Raw genomic sequence first — 9,126 nt, 5'->3', positions numbered from 1 at the left:
AGCACCAGCGCACCCCCTGCCCGCCCCCTCAGCGCCAGGCGCCCCACTGGCCAGGAACCGCTGCCCTTGCCCCGAACGCCCCAAAAAACGTCTCCAAAGGGCGCTGCCATCTCTAGCGGGTGCTGTGACCCAAGGAGCCCCACGAGCATCCACGGAACGTCTGCATCGCGGCAGCGTGACCGTCTGTCCCCGACATCCACCTCCGGAGGGGGGAGCGAGTCTGAGCAGCCCCCTCCTGACCACGGGGTCTTGGTGCAGCTTTGGCCTCTGGTCATCCCCGGCATGAAGGAACCTGGCCAGCGGAGGGGAGAGCAAGAGGCCTTCACAGGCAGGTTGTTGGAGTTATGTTTCTGGGTAAGCAACACAAATCTGTTCTCTCCAAAATGCAGGGGAAAGGTGCTCCCAGTGCTCCCCGACCCTACACGAGGGGTGGCTCTCCAACCTTACCTCAGAGCCGGTTCATCTCTCATCTTCAACCTCCTTTTTCTCACCCTGAACTAGCTGCTTTGCACTTAAAACAAATAAAAACACATTTTTAACAGTGCAAAAAGGGCTTAAACGCTCGGAACAACTGAGGCCCAGTTTCCTTTTACAGCTGTTCCTCTGCAGGTGAATTTGGTCTGCCTTTGGCACCAGCACCTGGGGGTTTCCTTGGGGGGGTGACTTGGTCACTGTGGGGTCTCTCCTGCTGCATAAAGCTCAGAAATCAGCACAGCCCGTGAAGATCCTTGTGCAAAGCTCCTCAGGCCGTGAAGGGATGGTGTGACTTGTCCTCCTTTCAAGACCTGAGTGAAAGAAGTCACAGGAGGAAGATGGAGTCACATCAGTTTTCCAGTGTGCTCCTCCTTAAAAGCAACCTCACGCCAGCCTGCAATGCCACAGATGGATGGATGTGTGGATGGGTGGGTGAGTGGCATCCACTGCGCACAAACAGCCAGGGGAGCAAAGCCCTCCAATCACCTCTGAGCTGGCGAGGGAGTGGAATGGGGTGATGGCAAGATGCAAGGCCACTGCACTGTGCTGCTGCAATATCCACAGCTCCAGAGACAAGAAAACTTGGGAAACCCCAGAGAAAGTCATGTGTCATGCTGGCAACGTCACCTCTTGTACCAGCAGAACATGACCCGGCCAGAGCAGAGCTGCAGAGCGGCTCTCGAAAGCACAGAAGCAAAAATGTCAGCAAGAAGAACAACCTTTGTTGGATCTGTCTGCCAAGTCCTGCCTGGATTTTGTCCAACTTTACCCTTTAGGACTGAAATTTTCCATCATGGAGTCTTTTTCTTTCCAAGTTTCAGTGCAAACACTTGCAGTCAGAGGCACAAGGAGTGCTGAAGCTGGGGCAGCCAAACACCCAGAGGTCTGCCGGGAGGGGGATGGTGCCCTTCCTTGGAGCAGCAGATGAGCTTTCAGAGAGCAAGCTCACTTTTTCCAGCTGTATCAGCAACTCTAATGAGAGAAAATTACTTTGTTTGGCCTGCATTAAGAAAAAAAAAATATCAGTCACTCCAGTGGAAAACTGTCACATTGCCAGCTTGTGAAACAGGGACTTGGAGTGTTGCCTTCTCCTGTCCCCAGGAAAATCTGCAGAAATTTGGCCAGTGACGTTGAAAAATTATTTGAGAGCTCAAACATTCAGGGTGTGAGTTTTAGTGGCATCTGTCAGCGCTGCTGTCCCAGGCCTGACGTCCTCTCACTGTCCTCCGTGGGAGCATCCTCCAGAGCACTGGGGTGGGCTCTGTCCTGGCCTCTCCCTCATCCTGCAGTCCCAGGGTGGCTGTCACAGCTGTGTGAGAGCGGGAGTGGGGCTCAGGAATGGCAAAGACATGGGGGTCTCTGGCATCTCCAGGTCAGCCTCCCCCTTGGAGGAGCATTAGTTCAAACCATGGCTTGAATCTCTCCAAGGAGGGATGCTCCTGCTCCCTTTAATGCTTCTTCAGGAAAAAAAATAAGAAATTACACATAAAAAATCCAACCAGAAGGAAGGGTGAATGTGCAAAACAAAGCCGTGCAACCACTAGAGTGAAAGATGAGATTCAGCCTTGAAAAAAGCAGCACTTTGGGGCAGTAAAATACATCTTGAAGTGACACCAGCCATGTAGCCTGTTTTTCGCAGGCCGTGTTCATCATGTGGGATGGGGAGAGCAGGGGGATGTCAGGCCGGGGAGGAAGGGTGCCATCATCTACACACTCTGATCCACCTGGTGCCAAAACCTGAAGGCAGGCAGTGAGTAAGGGAAGGGAAAGGGGCAGTGAAATGTCACCCTGGAGCAACACCTCGGCTCTGCCCTTGCTCTCCTGGGGGCTGCAAAAGAAAATTGCAAAGCCCTCACCTGGGGAAAGGTGAATGTGACAGACAAGCCTGTGGGGAAAAAAAGAGCTGGTTTAGAGCGGTGGAGGACAGAGGGGTGGTGGCTACAAAAGGTATAAAGGTGACAAAAAGGCTACAAAAGGTATAAAGGTATAAACGTGAGGGAAAAAAAGGGTCTACTGATTGTGTGGTGAGCAGAAATACATGGGTTTGGACGTGTGGTTCAGGGCTCTCTCCTAACACCTGTGAATATTAGTGACACAGAAGTGGATGAACACTCTTGGAGTATCCTCTGGCCCTGCGGTGCTCAGCTCAGGGCAGGGGCTGGCTGGGATCACAGGGCAGAGACTGCAGGGGAGATAGAGAAGGACAGGAAACATGGCAGATACAGGGCCTGGAGGGAAGCAGATGGAGATGGAAAGCGGTGCCCTGACGTTCTGTCAGAGGACGGATGGCTTGCACACTGCCACCGGCTGTGCTGGCTGGGGTGGGACACAGGCATGGCCTCAGTCACTTTTCCCTTTTTCTCTTTAATTTGTCCTAGAAGACTCCTGTCCCCTCCCTCTCGGGCTGTGCCTGGCTGTCAGAGAGGTCATGGTGCTGGTGGGAGGACAGGGGACCACAGGCCTTTGAGCAACCCCCTCTCCATCTCCAGGACCTGGCAAGCCACTTGCTCACAGTGTGGGAGGCTGAGCCAGGATAGGTGAAATGATCCCAGAAAAGTCAATCTATTTTCAAGTCTATTTTCTTTATTTTTTTTTCTATTTTCAGCCTTTATGGGATCTTGCATTTGGAAGGGAGCATCAGGCCCTTTCCCTGGGCACTGCCTTTGGAGACACAAACCAGCACTTCCCTGGGACAGGTAAAAGCATGATGTTTCCTGAAGTATTTGCCTGTGAAAAGGAGGAAGGCAGAAAAACAACACAAAAATAAAGAAAACAGAACAACTTTTCCCCTTTCCCTGTGGACATCTCAGGAGTGCAAGGTGAAAAATAACATTTTTCCTTCCACCTTGTTCCACTGGAAGAGAAGTCCAAGCGCCACTCAGTGGTACATACTTTCAAGCTGGGAGTCAACCCATCCCCTGAACCAGACCTAAACCCACCTGAGGAAAGGAACCATCTCTGGGCAGTGGACATCAATGCTCTGCAACCAGAGAGCCTTTGCTGGGGCTGTAGCAGCCCTCAGATTGATGAGGTTTTGCTGCGAGACATCTCTGCTTCCTGAGACACAGTAATTAAGAGAGTATTTTTAGAAAAATGAGCCACCACATTAATCAATAAGGAACAGACAGGTTCTCAAGGGTAAGGGTGGCTTGAGTTAATCTGCTAAAGCCTTGAGAGCACTCCTTATCCCGAGTCTGATGATGTCTAGTTGCCACCAGATTACTGCAGGGAGCCCTGCTCCACGCCCCCAGCACACCAGGCTCCTGCACCCGCCCCTGGGGGGTCTTTGGCTCAGCTCAGAGTGGGGAGCCTGGCTCCATGGGCCTGGCCAAGGGATGCTCCTTGCAGGCAAGAGCTGCAAAAAGAGTAGAGGGGCTCCTTAATAGCATCACCTGGGAGGAAGCTGAGTGTTTTGTGAAGATGCTTGCTGGACTGCCAGCCCTGGGCACACACCTCCCTGGGTTCACATCTCAGAAGCAGCTCTTGATGGGGGCAGGAGGGACACAGCCAGCCCCCCACCAAATGCTCCTGCTGTCCCTGCCCAGGGCTGGCCCCTCCTGCCTACCACCCATCTCCTGGGGACCTGTGTCCCTGGCAGCCCCTACCTCTGTCCTGAAGGGCTCCTCTCTCTCGCCTTCCCCTCCCCGCTGCTTTCCCAGGAATGCACGCCCAGCACGAGGTGTTTAAATCATTTATGAAGGGTTAAAACTGGCTGGCTCCCTTCCAGGCTCTCTGGCATCCAGGCTCCGTAAACAACCCACCCACCAAGGGAGTCAGCTTGGAAAAAAGGCTTTTTATGTCTATTCCCCAGACCCCACTTCCACAGAAACCTTCCAGCATGATCCTTTCTCAGTTGTAAGTGCAGCAAAATTGTTTCAGGCATTTGCTGACCTTCCTTTTCCCTCAGGCACACTCACAGACATATCACACAACCCACTTCTACTCGCAGATGGAAAACCAGAGGGAGCCTCTGCAAAAAAAAAATTACCTGATGTGTGAAGTCTGATGTGCCTTCCCCTGTCTTGGATATTTCCTAGGTGCCCTTTCAGATTCAACCTCCTTTTTTTATAGCTTTTACCTTTATGGAGATAGGAATTCACCCAGGTATTTTCTTGATCAGAGCCCAGCTCAGCTTCCCAAATCCTGACCATGCAAGGACAGACAGGAGATCGGCTGCAAGAGGAGTCCCCCAGCATCTCTTTCTGCTGGCACTGTCTGTGGCAGCTCTCAGCTGCTCTCACCAGGGCTCCCAACCCCAGGAGCTGGAGCTCCCACCCTGTGACTCCCCGGATGACCACCAGCAAGTCCCCAGAGCTCCCCAGTCTGGTCCCATAGAGGCAGGACACGAGTGCTGCAGCCTCACGCTGCCTGCACAGTGCTGCGATGGGGTTCACCAGTACCCTCACGGCAGCGGTTAAAACTCCAGGGCCTCTTTAGCACCAGGAGGAAGGGGAAAGATGCCGTTTCCTGGTTCCTCAGCTGCGGAAGGGCAGGCTGGGTTCTCCACCCCACTGCCGGTGCGTCACAGCAAAGCGGAGCAGCACCTGTAATGGTCCACACTGCACCACCGGGAGGGTGACAGGGAGGGTGACAGCTGCTTGGAAAGGTTAGAGAGAAACAACTCCTCATCTAAACACCCTGTGCTAGTGCTGGGAGCTTCCATGCACCCCACAGGGGTTTTATTCCCATCAGCATGGATATTAGTGGGTTTGGGGGTCTCATTGAAGAGTGGCATGGCAGGAGATGAAGCCTCTTCTGAAGAAAAATAACGCTCATCCAGATGATGAGCCACATGCAGTTGCAATCTGGGAAGGGCCGTCCCCACCTCCACCTTCTTCTGGGTTTTGCTGGCAGGTCTACGACAGACGGTTGCCCCTGCCCCATGCTGGGGAAAGGCTGCAGCACCAGGGCACCCCAACATGTCCTGCTTTAAGGGGCACACTTAGCAGAGCTAGATGCCAGCTGAGGGTCCACACTGCTCCAGTTTGCTGCCAGGGTGTAGATGTCCCTCCCAGCACGCTGGGCTGGGGTGGAAGCAATTTGGTAGCACTGGTACTGGGCACGAGTCGGGCGTGTGATCAGCGTGAGAAATACCCAGGAGGAGGGTCTGAGTCAGCACTCTCCAGGGAAACCGCAGAGGGTGGATGTTGGGAGCGCAGGGGTGCCCAGCGTGGCGGCAAGGGCTGCTGGAGCAAGCAGGGCTGGAGGGCCGGCAGAGCTACGAGACAGCGAGGATGGAGCCCCAGCCCTGAGGATTGCCCCTACCCGGCATGGGGCTGGAGGAAGGTGATGGGTGACGAAGGCTGATCCCTGAGCCCCAGCACCTGGGGGTCATGTGCCTGTGTCCGCTTCTGCTGAAAGGCAGGAGGAGTGATTTTCATCTTGCAACTCTCCCTCCCAGGTGCCGTGAGCAGCTGCTGTTACTTGTTGCCATCTGTTATTTTCACCGTGTCAAAAATGCCTCCCTGCCGAGCACTGGTCCATGAAATATGCATGCCGTGGCCTCCCCCTTTCCAAACTGCCATCTCCTCCTGCACTAAATCCCCTTCTTGCCTATTTGTCTCACATTCAGATCTGTTTCTCTACATCTTATGGCTTCTCAAGGCATCAATAACAGCCTCTCCCTGGCTCAGCGCCGTTGCTGGCGCAGCCAAGCGTGCCCACTGAAGGACTTGGATACATGTCCCCAGGCCTGGGGCACATTCCCTGTGCGGACTGCAGCAGCGTGGTTGTGCCCATGATGTGGATACCGGTGCCATGGGCCAGACCAGGCTTCCCACGCCACGCAGGGGCCAGCTGCAGCCACTGTGCTTGTAGGAGCAGACCTTGAGCATCGGCCTGGGCACGGCGGGATGCGGGTGTTGAAGGTTATACTTTTAGATTAATGTAAGCAATGTTATACTTAGGTCAAGAAAGCTGTTCTTTGTTAAGTTGACAAGTCAAAGGCATCCCCAATCAGAAGAGTCCGTAGATAACCTTCTGTGAGCTGGGACATCACGGAGAAATTAGACCTTGAGGAGGACATTTAACCAGGATGTTTTAAGGATGTTTGGCAAGCAACCTAAAGGTCCATGTATCCTTAGCTGAGCTACACTCATTATGATACTAAAATCACACCTAAAGGTCAAGAAGACCCTTGCCCAGGCAAAGACCCTTCCCCTGAGCACACATAGTAGTAGAAATATTGGGTCAGCGGTATTAAAATTGTATGTAAATTACTAACCAATCAATATAAAGAGGATGGACTTGGAAAATTACTAACTCTGCTAGTTTTGTGTATAAATATAGTGCAGAAAGCCCTGTTGGTGTGCGTGATTTGTGGGAAAGCACCAAGTACCGAGGCTTGCACAACCCTGAAATAAATAAGCAGTGTTGCTCCTAAGTGTGTGATTATTGACCTGTTGCACACCAGGCAACGAATCTTCTTTTCGGACAATATGGGGACAGTGGCCTAAAGGGCATAAAGTCCCAGCTGAGGGGGATGGAGAGATGGGGGTCAGTGCTCTTCAGGACTATGGTGTGGTGACCCTCAGGGGCTTGGCACAGTCCTCACAGCAGCCTCGAGCATCCCTTGTTGGTTTCCCAGACATCAGCAGGGCTGCCAGCTCAGGGATCCCCTCTGCTTCAGGAGCAGCCATCCCGAGATTACCATCAGATTTCACTGCCAAAGAAACCTGTGTTTTTTACATTTCATCTTTGCATTTGGATCTGAGACTAAAGCTTCTCCAGAAACTCAGATCTGGTCGTGCACCACAAACTGCCCGTCCCAGCCTGAAGGCTCTGCTGACACCACCGGGCTACCGGCTCTGCTGGCACAATGGGCAACCCTCAGAAACTTTCCCTGCTGAGATCAGGCAAGTATTTCCTGGGGATGACTAATGCCATTAGAGCCTTTCAAGGGAATTTTCTCTGTGGCACCTGGCTGAGAAACAAGCTCCCTGCCACAGCACAGGGGTCTGACTGTGGCTGTTGGATAACAGGGAGTCATGGCTTGGCCTGGCACCACTGAGGCTAAAAAAGGAGGAAAAATTATAGTTGATTAAAAGTTTTTAATTGCAGCAGTGACATCTGCTCATCAGGTTTTAATGCAGCTCAGTGTAGCATTGGCTTTTTTTCGCTCAGCAGGAGTTTGAACCTCAGCGAGACTTCACATGCGCAACCTCGTTGCAGCAAGGAACTTCAGGTGAATTATTTTGCCCTAAATAACACAGAAGAGTTAATGCAGTGCAGGGAATATTGTGAAGGAAGATGCTTTTTCATAGCTGACTTTTTACCCAGGTCTGCTAGGAGACAGTGCCACTGCCTGGCTCTCACCATGGAAGGATGGGACGTCCCAAAAGGAAACCTTGCAAATGAGCTCAAAGAACCTCCGTGGTCTCATTGCAGTAATGCCAGTGCTCGGGCATGGAGGAAAAAACATTTGCTGTAACTCATTTTTCCTGTACTGCTGGCCCTGTGGTAGCTGTACTTCATCCAGACAGGGCCAGACTTTACAGTGTTTACAGTTTGCTGGACTGGGGGTTGCTCGGGAAAAGAAAAGTTTTGCATCGCAGCTGCTGGAGCCTTCTCAAAGCTTCGGGCTCTTCCTCTCCATCCCGCTCGGGATGTGGTGAGAACCACCCCAGCAAACCTTGCAGGCCTGTTTCTGCCTGCTCCCCTCCTGCCTGGCCGATGCTGCCTGCGCTGAGCATCCCCAGGCACAAGATGTCACTGAGGAGCTGGGTTTGGGCAGGTCTGCATCAGCCTGGAGTCATCCTCCGGGAGCCACTGCGAAATTGGGGCTGGGAAGGTCGGCATGGAGAGGAGACATGGTCATGGAGAGAGGCCACAGAGAGAGAGAGGGGACGTGGACACAGAGAAGGGATGTGGGCAGAGAGAAGGGATCTGGGCATGGAGAAGGGATGCAGCTGTGATACTTGCTGCTGCAAAACAGTCCTGCGAAAAGGAAGGGAGGTCCCCGCTCTCTGCTCCCCGGGCCAAGAGTCAGGAGCGTATCTGGCCACAGGGTGCCAAGAAGGTGCTGGGTGATCTCTGGAGTTCGGCACTGGGTGTGCCTGGGAGCAACAGAGCAGGCAAATGCCTGCCAGGAGCAGCACAAACACTCGGCCCTGGCTGGGAACCTCCTCAGGCCCTGCCAGCCCTCTGCGGTGGAGTTCAATGGGGCAGGTGAAGTGCAACTGCCCCAGCCCACGCCGAGGGAGCCGGTCTGCTGGCGCGAGTCACCCCAAGCATCCACGAACCCTGCCCAAATGAATGAGGATTCAGCTGAACCCCCAAAATCGTTCACGCACAGACCAGGAGGAGCAAGCACAGGGACTTGCAACATCTCTCCCATGACAGATCCCCCCAGGTCTGACATACCCTCCCCCAGGGCCTCCCAGCTCTGGGGGGGCTGGACATGCCCCAGCCTGCCCCAGGGATTGCTACGAGGGGACAGGGACCCTCCTGGGGCACTCTTTGGCCCTCCCTGGGGATGCTCTAGGGTGTCAGGAGCCCCTTGACCCTGCGGCGTTGGCCTCGGTGCTCCCCTCAGGGCCCCTCCAGTCGGATGGTGACCACTTCAGGGCTCCCCTGGCACCTCCAGAGCTCTCCCGGGGTCTCCCCCAAGGCCACGGAGCTCTTTTGCCGCCCCCTCCCCGAACTTGCCCCCCC

Source organism: Athene cunicularia (assembly GCF_003259725.1).
Source record: "Athene cunicularia isolate RWA chromosome 15 unlocalized genomic scaffold, athCun1 chr15_part1, whole genome shotgun sequence".
In the NCBI taxonomy this organism is placed as follows: Eukaryota; Metazoa; Chordata; class Aves; order Strigiformes; family Strigidae; genus Athene; species Athene cunicularia.
This window is presented reverse-complemented; position numbering follows the sequence as displayed.